The 20296-nt window shown below is 43.6% G+C and overlaps 1 pseudogene; it reads left to right on the top strand.

Annotated features, from left to right (window-relative positions):
- Positions 1-1497: 1497 nt before the first annotated feature.
- LOC122435461 lies at positions 1498-3606 on the top strand (annotated as a pseudogene).
- The last annotated feature ends 16690 nt before the right edge of the window (positions 3607-20296 follow it).

Below are 20296 nucleotides of genomic sequence, written 5' to 3'. Positions count from 1 at the left end.
TTTGTTTTTTTGCATTTATTTATTTATTTTTGGCTGCTCTGAGTCTTCATTGCTGCACTCAGGTTTTCTCCAACTGCAGCAAGCAGGGGCTACTCTCTAGTTATAGTGTGCAGGCTTCTCATTGCTGTGGCTTCTCTTGTTGCGGAGTAGTCTCTGTAGCATGGGCTCAGTAGCTGTGTCGCCCAGGTGTAGTCGCTCCGCCACATCTGGAATCTTCCAGGAGCAGTAATCAAACTGGTGTCCCTTGCATTGGCAGGCAGATTCTTAACCACTGGACCACCAGGGAAGTCCTGCTTATTTATTTTATACATACTAGTTTGTATCTCTTAGTTCCCTACTCCTATTTTGCTCCTCCCTCTTCCCTGTCCCCACTGGTAACCACTAGTTTGTTTTCTGTATCTGTGAGTCTATTTCTGTTTTGTTATACTCATTCACTTGCTTTATTTTTTAGATTCCATATACAAGTGACAACATACAGTATTTTCTTTTGTCTGATTTATTTTACTGAGCATAATACCCTCCAGATCCACCCATGTTGTTACAGGTGGCAAAAATTCATTCTTTTTTATGCCCGAGTAGTATTCCATCACACATATACAATATATGCCACATCTTTATCCATTCATTTGTTGTTGAACACTTGGGTTGCTTCCACATCTTGGCTATTGCAAATATTGCTACTATGAACATTGGAGTGCATGTATTTTTTCTCTTTTAGGAGTGCATTATCTTCTTATTTTTATTGAAGTATAGCTGCTTTACAATGTTGTGTTAGTTTTTGGTATGCAGCAAAGTGATTCAGTTACACTCTTTTTCATATTCTTTCCCATTATGGTTAATTTCAGAATCCTGAATATAGTTCCCTATGCTATACAGTAGAACCTTGTTTATTTTATACATGTATGTTTTTAAATTAGTGTTTTTTTTCCTTTAGAAAAATACTCAGAAATGGAGCTGCTGAATCATATTGTATCATTTTGAATTAGCATATTCATTTTCTTTGGCTATATACCCAAAAGTGGAATTACTGGATCATATGGTAGTTTTATTTCTAGTTTTTTGGATATCTCCATACTGTTTTCCAAAGTGGCTGCATCAATTTACCTTCCCACCATTTCCAGTATACCAGAGATCCCTTTTAAGAAACTAGATCTTAATTTTCTGCACCACAAATAGAAATGATAATTATGTGACATGATAGAGGTGTTTGCTAATGCTTTAGTGGTAATCATATTGCAATATATAAATGTATCAAACTGACACATTGTCACCTGAAATTTGCACAATGGGTGGCGGGACGTGGGGCTGCGCACGCGGGAAGAGCCTGCCCAGCGACCCGGCCTGGCCCCCGCCCGCCCACCGTGCACCCCATCCCTGGCACTCCCAATGCTTGGGCGCAGGCAGCTGCGCGGCTCCAGCTCGAGGAGATCCCCAGTGCGCCCTGCATCTGCATGCCCACCCAGGAGTTTTGGGGTGAACCAACAGGGCTAGGTCAGCATGGCAGAAACCCTGGAGTTCAACGACGTGTATCAGGAGGTGAAAGGCTCCATGAATGACAGTCAGCTGAGGTTGAGCCGCCAGGGCATTAACTTTAAGAACAGTAAGACGGGCAAAGTGGACAACATCCAGGCCAGAGAACTAACAGAAGGCATCTGGCACCGGGTAGCTCTGGGCCACGGGCTTAAACTGCTCACGAAGAACGGCCATGTCTACAAGTACGACGGCTTCCAAGAATTGGCATTTGAGAAACTTTCTGATTTCTTCAAAACTCACTATCACCTGGAGCTAATGGAGAACGACCTATGTGTGAAGGGTTGGAACTTGGGAACTGTGAAGTTTGGTGGGCAGCTGCTTTCCTTCGACATTGGCGACCAGCTGGTCTTCGAGATCCCTCTCAGCAACATGTCCCAGTACATCACAGGCAAGAATGAGGTGACACTGAAATTCCACCAGAATGATGACGCGGAGGTCTCTCTCATGGAGGTGTGCTTCTACATGCTGCCCACCCAGGAAGATCGTGTGGACCCCGTTGAGGCCTTTGCCCAGAACATACTGTCAAAGGCGGACGTGATCCAGGCCACTGGAGACAACATCTGCATCTTCCGGGAGCTGCAGTGTCTGACTCCCCGAGGTCACTATGACATCCGCATCTACCCCACCTCCCTGCACCTGCACGGCAAGACCTTCGACTACAAGATCCCCTACACCCCGGTGCTGTGGCTCTTCCTGTTGCCCTACAAGGACCAGCACCAGATGTTCTTTGTGATCAGCCTGGACCCCCGCATCAAGCAGGGCCAGACCCATTACCACTTCCTCATCCTCCTCTTCTCCAAGGACGAGGACATCTCCTTGATGCTCAACATGAACGAGGAGGAAGTGGAGAAGCGCTTCAAGGGGTGGCTCACCAAGAACATGTCGGGATCCCTCTATGAGATGGTCAGCCGGGTCATGAAAGTGCTGGTGAACCACAAGATCACGGTCCCCGGCAACTTCTAAGGGCACTCAGGGGTCCAGTGCATCACCTGCTCCTACAAGGCCAGCTCAGGGCTGCTGTACCCCCTGGAGCGGGGCTTTATCTACATCCACAAGCTGCCCGTGCACATCTGCTTTTACGAGATCTCCTTTGTCAACTTCACCCATGGTACCACCACACGCATTCCTTTGACTTTGAAATTGAGACCAAGCAGGGCACCCAGTATACCTTCAGCAGCATTGAGAGGGAGGAGAATGGAAAGCTGTTCGACTTTGTCAATGCCAAGAAACTCATCAAAAACCAAGGACTGAAAGAGGGCATGAACCCCAGCTACGATGAATACAGACTCGGAGGAAGACCAGCATGATGCCTACTTGGAGCGGATGAAGGAGGAGGGCAAGATCCAGGAGGAGAACGCCAATGACAGCAGCGATGACTCCAGAGAAGAGACTGATGAGTCATTCAACTCGGGTGAAGAGGAGGAAGATGTGGCAGAGGAGTTTGACAGCAACGCCTCTGCCTGCTCCTCCAGTAATGAGGGTGATAGTGATCGGGAAGAGAAGAAGGAAGCAGCTTAAAAAGGCCAAGATGGCCAAGGACTGCAAGAGTCGCAAGAAACCCATGGACGTAAAGAAGGGCAAAGACCCTAATGCCCCCAAGAGACCCATGTCTGCCTACATGCTGTGGCTCAACGCCAGCCAAGAGAAGATCAAGTCAGACCATCTGGGCATCAGTATCACAGATACTGCCACAAAGGCAGGTGAAATCTAGAAGGGAATGTCCAAGGAGAAGAAAGAGGAGTGGGATCGCAAGGCTGAGGATGCCAGGAGGGAATATGAAAAAGCCATGAAAGAATATGAAGGGGGCTGGGGAGAGTCCTCTAAGAGGGACAAGTCCAAGAAGAAGAAGAAAGTCAAGGTGAAAATGGAGAAGAAATTCACACCCTCCAGGGGTTCATCACTGAAGTCTTCATCAAGGCAACTGAGCGAGAGCTTCAAGAGCAAAGAGTTTGTGTCCAGTGATGAGAGCTCTTCTGGAGAGAACAAGAGCAAAAAGAAGAGGACTCTGAAGAAGAGGAACTAGCCAGTTCTCTCCCCAGCTCAGAAGACTCCGCCTCAGGATCTGATGAATAGAGAGGAAGAAGATTCTGTCTCCTGGGGCTTGCCCCGTCCCAGCCCCAGTCTCCCCACTCGTGTTTTGGTACCCGTTTTCTCCTATGAAATGTAGTCCTTGGACTCTGTGCCATCTGAACAAGCTTTCCTGCTAGCCTGCACTTCCCTGGGGCCTTAGGAGAGGTGTCTCACCCTGAGGCTTCAGAAGATGGATCTTTATAATCCAGGGAGACATTGGGTGGGGCCTGATCCCAACACGCCTCCTGCCCTTCTGACCTTTGGGATGTAGCTGCTGCTTGTCCTGTACAAGTTGCTGCAGGCAGGGGTCCTGTGAGGGCAGGTCTGTAGCTCCTAACCAGGGCCTATTCCTACATTTATTTTGTATTTCTGGTCTGTGAAAAATGACCATTTAATAAAGGGAACTGACTTGGGAAAAAAAATTTGCACAATGGTGGATAGGCCAATTATGGGTTTCTCAGGTGGTGCTAGTGGTAAAGAACGCACCTGCCAATGCAGGAGACATAAGAGGCACAGGTTCAATGTCTGGGTTGGGAAGATCCCCTGGAGGAGGGCATAGCAACTCACACCAGTATTCTTGCCTGGTGAATCCATGGACGGAGAAGCCTGCAGTGCAAGAGGTCCAAAGAGTCCAACACCACTGAAGTGATTTAGCACACATACACTCATTGGCCAATTATATCTCAGCTATAATTTTGAAAATACATTAATAAAATGAAAGTCCCAGAACTGGGATTGGTTGAGAGGGAGCAGGGATGTATGTGAGGGTAAGAAAGGAAGGGAGACACAGGAGGGACGGTATAGGAGAAAGTGGGAGGAGGGTCAGCCTCTGACATACAGATGACAGTGCAGTGTAGGAAGCAGGTCAGAGAGTGTGGGTTATTCTTTTGTGTGGGCTGCTGATGACACTAATTTTTAAAAGCGGTGAGAATAAGTGGAAGCAATATAAATGTCCACCAACAAATGAATGGATAAACAAAATGCCATATATTCATACAATGGAGTATTATTTAGCCTTTAAAAAGAAGGAAATTCCTATACATGTTATAAGGCAGACAGCAGACATAGCCTTGAGGACTAAGTGGTTAACTGAAATAGGCCAGTCACCAAAAGATAAATACTGTGTAATCCCACTTACCTGAGGTATCTAGAGTAGTCAAAATTAAGAGACAGAAGGCAGAATGGTGGCTGCCAGGGGTTGAGGGGAGGGGGAATCGGGGAGATGTTGATGAATGGATGTAGAACTTTGGTTTTGTGAGATGAAAAAGTCCTAGAGGCTGGTTACATAACATGACTAAACTGTACACTTGAAAATATTAAATTGGTAAGTAAGGTTCCATCTCTCTGATCCTTAAGGAGTGATGGGCTGTTCCAGGCAGGGTGGTAGGACAGGATATGACATCCAGTATTTGAGTACGGATGTGAGAGTTGGACATAAAGAAGGCTGAGCGCCAAAAAAGTGATGCTTTTCAACTGTGGTGTCTGAGAAGACTCTTGAGAGTCCCTTGGGCAGCAAGGAGATGAAACCAGTCAATCCTAAAAGAAATCAACCCTGGAAGGACTGATGCTGAAGCTGAAGCTCCAATACTTTGGCCACCTGATGCAAAGAACTGACTCATCGGAAAGGACCCTGATGCTGGGAAAGATTGAAGGCAGGAGGAGAAGGGGACAACAGAAGAAGAGATGGTTGGATGGCATCACTGACTCAGTGGACATGAGTTTAAGCAAGCTCCAGGAGATGGTGATGGACAAGGAAGCCTGGCATGCTGCAGTCCATGGGGTCACAAAGAATTGGACACGACTGAGCGACTGAACAACAACATATGTATGGGAAGAGGCAAGAGTCTGGGCTCATTGAAATCATTCCTTTCATATGTACCTTAACTGTTTTGGGCTAGTATCCTCTTTTTCTCCATCCTGAATCCCCTTTGGTCACACAGTCTGGGGCTGCTGCAGGGCTCATGGCTTGATGGCCACAACATCCTTTGTTTCCTGATATGACAGGTGACATATTTTGTCCACACTAGTCTTCTATATTCAACTGTTTCCTATTCTTTCTAGGCCTCATTTTTTCCCCCATAAGCTGTGCTCCGACAGGCAGTTGTTGTTTTTCAATTCCTAAGTCATGTCCGACTCTTTGCAACCTCATGGACTGCAGCATGCCAGGCTCCTCTGCCTACCACTATTTCCTGGAGTTTGCTCAGATGCACGTTCATCAAGTCACTGATGCTATTTAACCATCTCATCCTCTACCACCTGCTTCTTTTGCCTTCATTCTTCCCAGACTCAGGGTCTTTTCCAATAAGTCGGCTCTTTGTATCAGGTGGCCAAAGTATTGGAGCTTCAGCTTCACCATCGGTCCTGCCAATGAATATTCAGGGTTGATTTCCTTTAGGATGGACTGGTTTGATCTCCTTGAAGTCCAGAGACTCTCAAGAGTCTTCTCCAGCTCTATACTTTGAAAGCATCAATTCTTTAGCGCTCGGCCTCTATGATTCAACTCTCACATCTGCATATGATTGCTGGAAAAACTATAGCTTTGACTAGATGGACCTTTGTTGCCAAAGTGATGCCTGTGCTTTTTTTAATATGCCATCAAGGTTTGTCATAGCTTTCCTTCCAAGGAGCAAGCATCTTTTAATTTCATGGCTGCAGTCACCATCTGCAGTGATTTTGGAGCCGAAGAAAATAAAATCCACTTTTCCTCTTTCTATTTGCCATGAAGTGATGGGACCAGATGCCATGATCTTAGTTTTTTGAATGTTGAGTTTCAAGCCAGCTTTTTCACTCTCCTCTTTCACCTTCATCAAGAAGAACTTCAGTTCCTCTTCACTTTCTGCCATTAGAGTGGTATCATTTGCATATCTGAGGTTGGCAATCTTGATTCCAGCTTGTGATTCATCCAGCCTGGCATTTCACATGATGTACTCTGCATATAAGCTAAATAAGCAGGGTGACAATATGCAGTCTTGTCTGTCATACTCCTTTCCCTATTTGGAAGCAGTCCATTGTTCCATGTCTGGTTCTAACTATTGCTTCCTGACTCACACACAGGTTTCTCAGGAGACAGGTAAGGTGGTCTGGTACTCTCATCTCTTTAAGAATTTTCTGCAGTTTGTTGTGATCCATACAGTCAAAAGCTTTAGTATAGTCAATGAAGCAGAAGTAGATGTTTTTCTGGAACTTGCTTGCTTTCTCCATGATCCAATGAATGTTGGTAATTTGATCTCTGTTTCCTCTTCCTCTTTGAAACCCAGCTTGTCCATCTGGATATTCTCAGTTCATGTACTGCTGAAGCTTAGCTTGAAGAATTTGGAGCATAACCTTGCTAGTATGTGAGATGAGCACACTTGTACAGTAGTTTGAACATTTTGGGCATTGCCCTTCTTTGGGATTGGAATGAAAACTGACCTTTTCCAGTCCTGTGGCCACTGCTGAGTTTTCCAAATTTGCTGACATATTGAGTGCAGCACTTTCACAGCATCATCTTTAGGGATTTTAAATAGTTCAGCTGTAATTCCATCACTTCTACTAGCTTTGTTCATAATAATGCTTCCTAAGGCCCGCTTGACTTCACACTCCAGGATGTCTGGCTCTAGGTGAGTGACCACACCATCATAGTTATCTTGCTCATTAAAACCTTTCTTGTATAGCTATTCTGTGTATTCTTGCCATCTCTGCTTAATCTCTTCTACTTCTGTTAGGTCCTTACCATTTCTGTCCTTAATCATCCCCATCCTAGCATGAAATATTCCCTTGATATCTCCAATATTCTTGAAGAGATCTCTAGTCTTTCCCATTTTATTGTTTTCCTCTATTTCTTTGCATTGTTCATTTAAGAAGGCCTTCTTATCTCTCCTTGCTATTCTCTGGAACTCTGCATTCAGTTGGGTGTATCTTTCCTTTTCTCCATTGCCTTTTACTTCTCAGCTATTTGTAAAGCCTCCTCAGACAACCACTTTATCTTCTTGCATTTCTTTTTCTTGGGATGGTTTTGATCACTGCCTCCTATACAATGTCACAAACCTCTCTCCATAGTTTTTCAGGTATTCTCTGTACCAGATCTAATCCTTTGAATCTATTTGTCACCTCCACTGTATAATCATAAGGGATTTGATTTAGGTCAGGCCTGGATGGCCTAATGGCTTTTCCTACTTTCTTCAATTTAAGCCTGAATTTGGCAATAAAGAGCTTATGATCTGAGCCACAGTCAGCCTCCAGGTCTTGTTTTTACTGACTGTATAGAGCTTCTCCATCTTTGGCTGCAGAGAACGTAATCTGATTTTAGTATTGACCATCTGGTGATGTCCATGTATAGAGTCATCTCTTGAGTTGTTGGAAAAGAGTGCTTGCTGTGACTAGCATGTTCTCTTGACAAAACTGTGTTCGCCTTTGCCCTGCTTCATTTTGAACTCCAAGGTCAAGCTTGCCTGTTATCCTTGTATCTCTTGACTTCCTGCTTTTGCATTCCAACCGCCTGTGGTGAAAAAGACATCTTTTTTTGGTGTTAGCTTTAGAATGTCTCGTAGATCTTCATAGAACCAATCAACTTCAGCCTCTTTGGCATCATGATTGGGGCATAGACTAGGATTACTGTGACACTGAATGGTTTGCTTTGGAAACAAAATGAGATCATCCTGTCATTTTTGAGATTGTATCCAAGTACTGCATTTTGGACTCTTTTGTTAACTATGAGGGCCACTCCATTTATCCTAAGGGATTCTTGCCCACAGCAGTAGATATAATGGTCATCTGAATTAAATTCACTCATTCCTGTCCATTTTAGCTCACTGATTCTTAAGATATCAATGTAAATCCTGCCATCTCCTGTTTGACCATGTCCAATTTACCTTGATTCAAGGACCTAATATTCCAGGTTCCTATGCAATATTGTTCTTTACAGCATCAGACTTTACTTTCACCACCAGACATATCCACAACTGAGCGTCATTTCTGCTTTGGCCCAGCTGCTTCATTCTTTCTGGAGTTATTAGTAATTGCCCTCTGGTCTTCCTCAATAGTGTTTGGGCTCATTTCCTTTTTGCTTTTCCACACTGTTCATGGAGTTCTCATGGCAAGAATACTAGAGTGAGGTGCCATTTCCTCTTCCAGTGGACCATGATTTGTCCGAACTCTCCACTATGACCTATCTGTATTGGGTGGCCCTGCATGGCATGTCTCATAGCCTCATTGGGTTATACAAACTCCTTTGCCATGACAAGGCTGTGATCCATGAAGGGGCCAAGAGGGAATGAAAGATGCCCAAGTTCAAAGTTTGGCCCCGGTGGTTCCTGATTATGTGGTCTGTGGCAGGTTAGTTATCTCTCTTGGCTTTACTTTTCTCTCTGGTAATAACAATTCCATCTCTAAGACTTTAATACATATTTTCTCTTTTAATTTTTCTCAGCCTTGTGACCTCGGGAGCAAATGGTGCCCACTGCATGAGTAATAGGGAATATCTCTCTGAGATTTTCTTCCTTCAGTTCATCTTACCACAGTATTCTTGAGGCTATTTCCAATGTCATTTCCACACTAGAACTGTGTAAATTCCAATCAAACAGGAAAAGAAATTATTTGCAACACACAGGTTTCACATTTAATAAAACTTGATGACTTCAAGGGTTTAAAAGAAAACAGTAGACCTGAATGTGAAATTGACTGTTCCACAAAGCTTTTCAGAGATTAAGTGTAAGCTGTGAGGGTTATTTCTGGCACATGATCTCTAACAGTTTTCCTAAAGTATCTGTTGGGGTGACATTATGGGTAATAAAGTAGATATTTTCACTCATCCAGCCCATAGACTGTCAACCACATTGAACCCCAGGAAAGCTCGGCTCTGAAATTTCAAGGGGCAGTGCTTTCACATCAGCTAGAGGCTTGATCTGTTGGAGATGGTATTTTTCCATTCTTTTGACTCAATGAGTTCTTACATTCTATTTAAACCCTCAAGTGGAATTCCTCACTTCTATTTGTTAGCAAGAGAAATTATCCTAGCTATGGTGAAGATAAAAGAACTTTCATTTAAATTTCTTGAATGCTGATATGCAATGCTCATTCAAGGGTGTCTCGAAACATTAACTAAAAGAGATTATCTTTTAGAGAGAAAATTCTAAGCTTTAAAACTATTTAAATAAGATCGCTTGATATATTTTATGACTAACACAACTGGACCAACCTGTATTTTATATTTAGTTGTAAAAATACACACAAACCGCACATAAACCAGATTAAATTGTAAAACATTCATTTAGGATCAGAAAGTAAACCGTGGTTGATGACTAATTTGTCCTCTTTTCTGAGTCATCTTAACTTTTGGACTTTCTTGGATGACCTGGATTCAATTGTCATATACTCGCCTCTTGAATCAAAAGCACATTGTGACCTCCTAAAAATGATGTTTTTAATCAAGAAATTCTCCTTTCTAATTCTCCAAAAGGGAAAATTTCTCCAGGTCATTTCCAGATTTCTGCAGAGCCAAAAGATGCATGAGAGCCTATTCTGTAAGCATGCAAGGACAGACCTGAGAATTTATCAAAAGAAACTTCGTGTCTTATGTATTGTGGTTACCATTGTGTGTTAGTCGCTCAGTCATGTCCGACTCTTTGTGACCCCCATGGACTGTAACCTACCAGGCTCCTCTGTCTATGGAAGTCTCCAGGCAAAAATACTGGAGTGGGTTGCCATTCCCTTCTCCAGGGAGTCTTACAGACCCAGGTCTCCTGCATTGCAGTAAGATTCTTTACCATCTGAGCACCCAGGGAAGCCCTGATTACCATTGCTCAGTAACAAATTACTCCCAAACTTAATGGCTTACAGTAACCATTTTATTCTGCCCACTAGTTTTGTGGTCACGAATTCTGACAGAGTATAGTGGGAATCATTTCCATTTGTTCCACCATGTCTGGGGCCTCAGCTGGGAAGACTAGCCTAGGGTAACTCAAAGTCTAGTCCCAAAGACTGGAGTCATGGGGAGGCATCTCCATTTTTGGGTCTGCCTATTGATGCTGGCCTGGCTTGGAGAATTTTGAGCATAACTTTACTAGAGTGTGAGATGAGTGCAATCGTGCGGTGGTTTGAGCATTCTTTGGCCTTGCCTTTCTTTGAGATTGGAATGAAAACTGACCTTTTCCAGTCCTGTGGCCACTGCTGAGTTTTCCAAATTTGCTGGCATATTGAGTGAAGCACTTTCACAGCATCATCTTTCAGGATTTGAAATAGCTCAACTGGAATTCCATCACCTCCACTAGCTTTGTTCATAGTGATGCTTTCTAAGGCCCACTTGACTTCACATTCCAGGATGTCTGGCTCTAGGTGAGTGGTCACACCATCGTGATTATCTGGGTCATGAAGATCTTTTTTGTACAGTTCTTCTGTGTATTCTTGCCACCTCTTCTTAATATCTTCTGCTTATGTTAGCTTCATACTATTTCTGTCCTTTATAGAACCCATCTTTGCATGAAATGTTCCCTTGGTCTCTCTAATTTTCTTGAAGAGATCTCTAGTCTTTCCCATTCTGTTGTTTTCCTCTATTTCTTTGTATTGATCACTGAGGAAAGCTATCTTATCTTGAGAGTCCCTTGGACTGCAAGGAGATCCAACCAGTCCATCCTAAAGGAGATCAGTCCTGGGTGTTCATTGGAAGGACTGATGCTGAAGTTGAAACTCCAGTACTTTGGCCACCTCATGTGAAGAGTTGACTCATTGGAAAAGACCCTGATGCTGAGAGAGATTGGAGGCAGGAGGAGAAGGGGATGACAGAGAATGAGATGGCTGGATGGCATCACCGACTCGATGGACATGAGTTTGAGTAAACTCTGGGAGTTGGTGATGGACAGGTAGGTCTGGCATGCTGTGATACATGGGGTCGCAAAGAGTCAGATATGACTGAGCAACTGAACTGAACTGATTGATGCTGGCTGTTGGCTGGGACTTCAGCTGGAGATGTTGATAGAACTCTGCCCTGTGTCTTTTCCATGTGGCCTGGGCTACTGCACAGACTGGTGGCCTTGGGGTAGGTCAGATCTTTTTCATGGTGAGTCAGGGCTTTGAGGTTAGTGTCCCAGGGAAGAAGGTAGAAGCTACATCACCTTTTCTGACCTGGCTTCACAAACATGCAGCATACCTTTCTCCTCATGCTGTTGATTACGTCAATCAAAAGCCCACCCCAGTTTACCAAAAGGAGACAGAGGCTGTATACCTCAATGGGAGGAGAATCAAAGAATTTACGGACGTGTGTGATGGTTAATTTCATGTGTCAACTAGATTGGATCATGAAGTGACCAGATACTTGCCTGAACATTATTTCTGACTGTTTCTATGAGCATATTTCCATATGAAGTTAACATTTGAATTGGTGAACTTATTAAAATGGTTTGCCCTCTCCACTGTGGATGAACATCATACAATCTACTGAGGACCTGAATAGAACAAAAGGATGAAGGAAGGAAGAATTTGGTCCTTCCTGCCTGATTGCTTGAGTTGGGCATAACCTTCTCCACCCTTGGTGCTCCTAGTTCTCAGGCTTTTGGAGTTGGACTAAATTACACCACCAGCTTTCCTGAGTCTTCAGCTCTTTCAAAGAGCAGTAGCCAATTCCTTATAATAAATTTCTTCATATATATGTGTATCTGTGTATCCCCACAGGATGGGGACCCCTTCCAGAGCCCAAGAGTGGGCTCTTGTCTAACACTCAGAAATGAATTGTCTGAGGACACATGTGCTGACAGAGCAAGAGACTTTGTTGGGAAAGGATGCCTGGGCAGAGAGCAGCAAGGTAAGAGAACCCAGGGGAATTGCTCTGCCACAAGGCTTGCAATCTCGGGTTTTATGGTGACAGTTTCCGGGTTGTCTCTGGCCAATCACCTTGCTTGTGTCCATATTTGGTCTGACTCAGAGTCCTGCCTGGTGGCATGTGCATCACTCAGCCAAGGTGGATTCTAGCAAGAAGGGCTCTTGGAGAGTGGTAGGACAATATTATGGGCTAACATCTCCTCCCTCTTTTTGTTGTTGTTTAGTTGCTAAGAAGTGTCCGACTCTGCAGCCCTATGGACTGTAGCCCGCCAAGCTCCTCTGTCCATAGGATTCTCCAGGCAAGAATACTGGAGTGGGTTGCTGTGCCCTCTTCCAGGGCATCTTCCTGACCCAAGGACCCAACCTGTGTTTCCTGCATTGGCCAGCAGATTCTTTACCGCTAGCACCAAACCTCTAATTTTAATTTACCATGCTCAGTTGCTCAGTTGTGTCCAACTCTTTGTAACCCCATCGTCTGTAGCCCACCAGGCTCCTCTGTCCATGGGATTTCCCAGGCAAGAATACTAGAGTGGGTTTCCATTTCCTTCTCCAGAGGATCTTCCTGACCCAGGGATCCAACTTGTGTCTCCTGCATTGGCAGGCAGATTCTTTACCACTGAGCCACCTGGGAAGGCCTCCCTCTTTTTGGCCCTTCCCAAATTCTCCTGGTTAGTTTTTGTCGGCAGCACCATGTTCCTTATTGGGACCTCCCATTGTAAGACTACTCAGGCAAGTGGTTGTCATCAAGCCAAGGTGGGCAGTCTTCGTTAACAGTTCCCTAACACAGCAGTCCCCAACCTTTTTGGCACCAGGGACCAGTGTAATGGAAGACAATTTTTCCTTGGGGGCGGGGTGGAGGGATGGTTCAGGCAGTAATGCAAGCAATGGGAAGTGGCAGATGAAGCGTCAATTGCTCACCTGCTGCTTACCTCCTGTTGTGCAGCACAGTTCCTAACAGGCCACAGACTGGTACTCATCCACAGCTCAGGGGTTTGAGGCCCCTGCCCTAACATATATATGCTGTTGGTTCTATTTCTCTAGAGAACTCCAGTATAGCATGTTTTTAAATTGCCACAGTGTGTTAAGCTTTATATATTTATTTCTGAAATATTATGTCATGATTTTCTAATAATACATTAGACTGGACAAAAATGATGAAGAAAATGAACTGTAATCTCCAAGATGAATGAAAGGAATATAGCAGAATTGCCACCAGATACTGAGCTCAGGGGTCCTGTGTTTAACATTGACTTAGGTGAGCTTCCAGGGTCAGTGACTTATGCCTCTTAAATGAAGAAGAGGGATGAACTTGTTGGCTCAGTTGCTAGGTGTGCTGTGGGTAGGCAGCTTTGCTCAAGGCTTGCATCCAGTGATGGATGGATGTGGGAATATATGTCCTGGTCCAGCCCAGGACAACTCTGAGGGTCCATTTATCTCCACCATGCCTCATAAGGTTGGTTGAGGTTGTTGGGTCTATTTTGTAGCTTGACTTCTCTCTCTGCCCAGTTCTTCTCTCTTCCCTTTTTGTTCCTGTTGTTTGTGTCAACTGAAAAAATGCACAACCTAAAATTGAAAATTATGTTTTATTTGGTAGGCAAAACTGAGGGCTTAAGCCTGGGACACAGCCTCTTAGATAACTCTGAGGGACTGCTCAGAAGAGACCAGGAAGGAGCCAGGATATATAGGAGATTTTGCAACAATGACTGGACAGTTAGAATTTCAAAAGATAACTGTTAAAGAAAACCAAAGATATCTCAAGTTCAGGAATTTAGCACTTTGCTATGTATGAGAAGATGCAAGAGTCTAGGTTCACTGAATCACTCCTTTGATACACATCCTAGCCATCTGGAGCCTGTGCTTTCTCGTCCTGAGTACCCTTAGGGTGCACCCTCAGGGGTGGCTGCCATGGCTGAGAGCTTGGCAGAGGGCAGCCCAGCCCTTTTGTCTCCATCCTGAATTCCCTCAGTGCTCCCATGAGGGGGTGGGGGGCAGCTGTAGTGGTTTGGTGGTTGTGACATCCTTTGTTTACTGATATGATGGCAATACTTTTCATTCACATTTTCAAGGGCACTCTTTAATAAATATCTTACATGTTAAACTCTGTCTCAGAGTCTGCTTCTTAGAGAACACAACATACAACATCACCTGGACTCCTGAACTTTGCCTTCATGTTATATCCTATCAACTTTGCCTGGGACTGGGCCCCAAACGGAGACTCTCATACATTCCTTACTTAGTCATGGTGTGTGCTAAGTTGCTTCAGTTGTGTCCGACTCTTTGCAACCCCATGGACTGCAGTCTGTCAGCCTCCTCTGTCTGTGGGATTCTCCAGGCAAGAATATCGGAGTGGGTTGCCATGCCCTTCTCCAGGGGATCTTCCCAACCCAGGGATCAAACCTGAGTCTTCTGCAGCTCCTGCATTGGCAGGTGGCTTCTTTACTATTAGTCCCACTTGGGAAGCCTTAGTCATGATATCTGTCTCTTTTAACTCAAAATTGACCCAGCTTTAATCTCTATTCAGCTTTTATTTCATAGATTGAGCTTGGGGCTCTGTCCCACCATCCAACTCCTAATGCGGCTTTAGTATACACTTTGGGTGCTCAGCTTGAAACACAGGGCTCACCAACATGAAGTATTTACTGAAAGCAGGGTCAATAGTTGAGGGTCAGTTGGCATGGGAAGAATACCATAGTATTTTAGATCCCTTTAGGGCTTCCCAGGTGGCACAGTGGTAAAGAATTCACCTGTTAATGCAGGAGATGCAACAGATGTAGGTTCGATCCCTCGGTTGGGAAGATTCCCCTGGAGGAGGCCATGTCAACCTACTCCAGTATTCTTGCCTGGAAAATCCCATGGATGGTGGAGCCTGGTGGGCTCCAGCCCATGGGGTCGCCCACGACTTGAATGTGTGTGTGCGTGCACAAACACACACACACAGAGGAATCATGAATTCACAACACTGAGGAAAGTCAACAATTTAGTTCTGATGGAAAGAGATAATGTGCAGTTGTTGTGCATAATTGAACTAAAGAACACACAAATAAGTTAGCATAATCAGATATACAGCTAGAAATCAGCAGTGGACTTCCATGGTGGTCCAGTGGTTAATAATCTGCCTGCCAACACAGGAGACACTGATCCAATCCCTGGTCCTGGAGGATTCCACTTACCTCAGGGCAACTAAGACCCTGCACCACAACTACTGAGCCTGCACTGTAAAGCCTGTGAGCCAAAACAAGAGAAGCCAGCACAATAAGAAGCAATGAGAAGCTCACACACTGCAACTAGAGAGTAGCCCCCACTTGCTGCAACTAGAGAAAGCCTACATGCAGCAACGAAGACTCAGCACAGCAAAAAAAAAAAAAAGTAGTATTTTTCAATGACAGAGGGAGGTGTTTGGTTCTGGATTCCCCAAAGAACCTCACCAATGGACACACAGTTGTAAATAGCAAGTCTGAGAGAAGTAAGCTCACACAGAAGCTTCTGGAAGCTCAGCAATATCAAGACAGAGTACAGTGCAGATCAGAGCACTCAGACATCTGCATGGCGTTTATTTCTCACTCTCATCTCAGCTAGACCAACCCAGGCTGGGCCAACCGCTTTGCAGAGCCTAGAGCTCTGAGAATGAAATGAAAGTGGCCCTGACATCTCTGTGGGCTCTAAGACCAGCTTTAGAACCAATCTTGGAGGAATTTGTTAGAAGGAGCAATGATAATGCGTTATCAAAATGATGTCCAAACAAATTCCACCTATAAATTTGGTGGGAAAATCAATCAAATATGTATTTTAGAACCAAGTAAATATTTTATTAAAAGGAGATTAAGTATTCACATGGATAGGACAAGTGACTTTAAGTACAATTAAAAGCACAAAACTAGGAGGGTAAAAACCAAGGAAGATATCATAGGAAATCATTAAAATTATGACTACATCATAAAAAATTAATTGGTAATCACTGTTAGTAACAATGTGGAGTAAAGGAATATTCCTTTACAAACATTATGTTTGAAACTGAAATCTGCCTATTTATTTTGTACATGTTTTTATGGGTTGTCTAGAGCCATTAAATTTCTGTTGACTTGTCTGTAAAATAGACATTGACTCAGCGATCAGGTTGCTATGGCTTCTAGTTTGTATACATAAGGTGCCATATGCATGCTAGGAATTCAAAACATGATAAAAATCATTAGAAAAAAAATATGTCCCAGAATGATGACAGAGGTCACAAATGGATTGAGGCAAAGGTGGGTACCAAAGATGAGAGTCTGACACTGAGGTTTTAGTAGATTAATGGCTCCAATGAATAACTCCTCCCAGTATCCATACCCTTTGACAAGGAACTTTGAGGCTCCTCTCATTGTGGAAACAGTATATTTCTGTGCCTCTTGATTCTGAGTTTAGCTATGTGACTTTCTTTGGCCAATGGCATGTTAGTAGATGGCATGCAGAGACATTAAAAAGCATTTGCATGTATCTTCTTCTGTTCTTGCTCCTCTGAGAACATGCCCAGGCTAGCCTGCTGGAGGATGAAATACATATGAGGCAGAGTTAACTCACCCCAGTATCAGGAGAGGTTATCTGAGATAAGCTGCAGCTAACCTATTCCCAGAAAGTAGAGTGAGCCCAGTGAAAAACAGGAACCACCCTCTACACCTTCACTCCACACATACAATCTGAGTTCAGTCTGTTAATACATTTTCTGAGACATGTATCTGGGCTAAGTACATGCTTGCTGTTTTTTTTCTTGGGGGGCGGAGGGGGCACACCACATGGCTTGCGGATCCTATTTCCTCGACCAGGGATTGAACCTATGTGCCATGCACTGGAAGCATGAAGTCTTAGCCATTGGACCACCAGGGAATTCCCATACTTATTATTACTATTATTATTATTTTAAAAAATGTCTTATTTGGCTGCACCAGGTCTTACTTGTGGCTCTTGGGATCTTTGATCTATGTTGGGACATGCAGGATCTAGTTCCCTGACCATGGATCTAACCCGGGTCCCCTACATTGGGAGCCCAAAGTCTTAGCTGCTGGACCACCAGGGAAGTCCGGATTATTGTTTTTAAGCCACTGAGTTTTGGGGTAATTTCTTATGCAGCTTGTTGTTGTTCTGTTGCTAAGTCATGTCTGACTCTGTGACCTCACGGACTGTAGCATGCCAGGTTCCTCTGTCTTCTGTTATCTCCTGGAGTTTGATGAAATTCATGTCTGTTGAGTCGGTGATGCTATCAAATCTTCTCATCCTCTGTCACCCCTTCTCCTTTTGCCCTCAATCTTTCCCAGCATCAGGGCCTTTTCCAGTGAGTCGGCTCTTCATATCAGGTGGCCAAAGTATTGGAGCTTCAGTTTCAGCATCAGTCCTTCCAATGAATATTCAGGGTTGATTTCCCTTAAGATTGACTGGTTTGATCTCCTTGCTGTCCAAGGGACTCTCAAGAGTCTTCTCCAGTACCAAAATATGAAAACATTTCTTCAGTGTTGAGTCTTATTTGGCCAAGTGATTTTTAATGCAGTCTAGGTCTGTCATAACTTTCCTTCCAAGGAGCAAGTGTCTTTTAATTTCATGGGTGCAATCACCATCTGCAGTGATTTTGGAGCCCCAGAAAATAAAATCTGTCACTGCTTCCACTTTTTCTCATTCTATTTGCCATGAAGTGATGGGACCAGATGCCATGATCTTTGTTTTTTGAATGTCGAGTTTCAAGACAGCTTTTTCATTCTCCTCTCTCACCTTCATCAAGAGGCTCTTTAGTTCCTCTTAACTTTCTACCATTAGAGTGGCATCATTTGCACATCTGAGGTTGTTGATATTTCTCCTAGCAATCTTGATTCCAGCTTTTTATTCATCCAGCCCGGCATTTCACATGCTGTACTCTGCATATAAGTTAAATAAGCACGGTGACAATATGCAGACCTGTAATACTCCTTTCCCAATTTTGAACCAGTCCATTGTCCCATGTATGGTTCTAACTGTTCCTTCTTGGCTCACATACAGGTTTCTCAGAGAATTTTCCACAATTTGTTGTTATCCACATGGTCAAAGGTGTTAGCATAGTCAATGAGGCAAAAGTAGCTGTTTTTCTTGACTTTGCTCTCTCCATGATCCAACGAATGTTGTCAATTTGATCTCTGGTTCCTCTGCTTTTTCTAAATCCAGCTTGTACATTTGGAATTTCTCAGTTCACATACTATTGAAGCCTAGCTTGAAGGATTTTGAGCATTACCTTGCTAGCATGTGAAATGAACTCAGTTGTACGTAGTTTGAACATTCTTTGGCATTGCCCTTCTTTGGGATTGGAAGGAAAACTGACATTTTCCAGCCCTGTGGCCACTGCTGAGTTGGATCCAAATTTGCTGATGTATTGAGTGTAGCACTTTAACAGCATCATCTTTTGGGATTTTAAATAGTTCAGCTGGAATTCCATCACCTCCTCTAGCTTTGTTTGTAATAATGCTTCCTTAGGCCCGCTTGACTTCACACTCCAGGGTGTCTGGCTCTAGGTGAGTGACCACAACATTGTGGTTATCCAGGTCATTAAAACCTTTTTGTACAGTTCTTCTGTATATTCTTGCCACCTCTTCTTAATCTCTTCTTCTGTCAGTTCCTTACCATTTCTGTCCTTTACCATGCCCATCCTTGCATGAAATATTTCCTTGATATTTTCAATTTTCTTGCAGGGATATCTAGTCTTTCCCATTCTATTGCTTTCCTTTACTTCTTTGCATTGTTCATTTAAGAAGGCCTTATTTCTTCTTGCTGTTCTCTGAAACTCTACATTCAGTTGGGTATGTCTTACCCTTCCTCCCTTGCCTTTTTGTTATGCAGCCATGTTGTGCAAATAGATAATTTAGGAGTCAGAACTGAACATGTTCTGAGGAAGAGTACAGAAATGAAGACCAGGTAAGCAGAAGCAGAGGTAAGCACCAGAGTATTATCCATGAAGTGTATTAGGGGCAAAGTACTTCCCTCGGATGAAGTAGATGGTTTAGCAGAGGCTGCCCTTTGCTCACCTTCCACCTCCATTGCTGTCCTCTTCACTCCTGCTTTTCAATAGAGCCATCCAACATACACATTCTGTACATGTTTTGCCAGATTTATACCCAAGTATTTCTTTTCCAGAGATCTTGTGAATAATACTTTTCCTTCAGCTTTATTGAGATACAATTGAAATATAATACTGTGTAACTTTAATGTGTGCAATGTGTTGATTTGATACATTTATAAATTGCAAAATAGGACTTCCCTGATGGTTCAGTGGTTGAGACTCCATGCTTCTACTGCAGGAAGTATGGCTTTGATCCCTGGTCAGGGAACTAAGATCTTGCCTGTGGCAGTGCAGCAAAAAAAGAAAAGAAAGCAAATGATTATCATCAGAGTCAGGGTAGCATTTACCTCTGGGGAGAATGGAAGGGAAGAGAGTAAGGATCCAGCCAAGGGTGACAATAATATTCTGTTTCCCAACCTGCTTAGTGGTTACACAATATTTACTTAAAAAAAACTTTAATAGGCTTTATTTTAAGGGCAGTTTTAGGTTCACAGCAAAATTGACCAAAAATGCAGAGCTTTCCCATTTACCCTCTAATCCCACACATGCACAGCCCCCTCCACTATCAATATCCCCAATACATTGTACATTTGTTACAATCAGTAAACCTATATTGATGCTTCATAATCACTCAATGCCCACAGATTATATTAGGGTTCATTCTTGGTCTTGTACATTCTGTGAGTTTAGGCAAATATATATAATGATGTATATCCACTATCATAGTATCATACAAAATAGTTTTGTTGCCCTAGAAATCCTCTGTCCTCAACCTATTCTTCTCTCCCTCCTCTGTATATCTTGGCAACCACCAATTTTTTTTACTGTCTCCATAGTTTTGCTTTTTCCAGA

The sequence above is a fragment of the Cervus canadensis genome, chromosome X (genome assembly GCF_019320065.1).
Source record: "Cervus canadensis isolate Bull #8, Minnesota chromosome X, ASM1932006v1, whole genome shotgun sequence".
NCBI lineage: Eukaryota > Metazoa > Chordata > Mammalia > Artiodactyla > Cervidae > Cervus > Cervus canadensis.
This window is presented reverse-complemented; position numbering and strand designations above follow the sequence as displayed.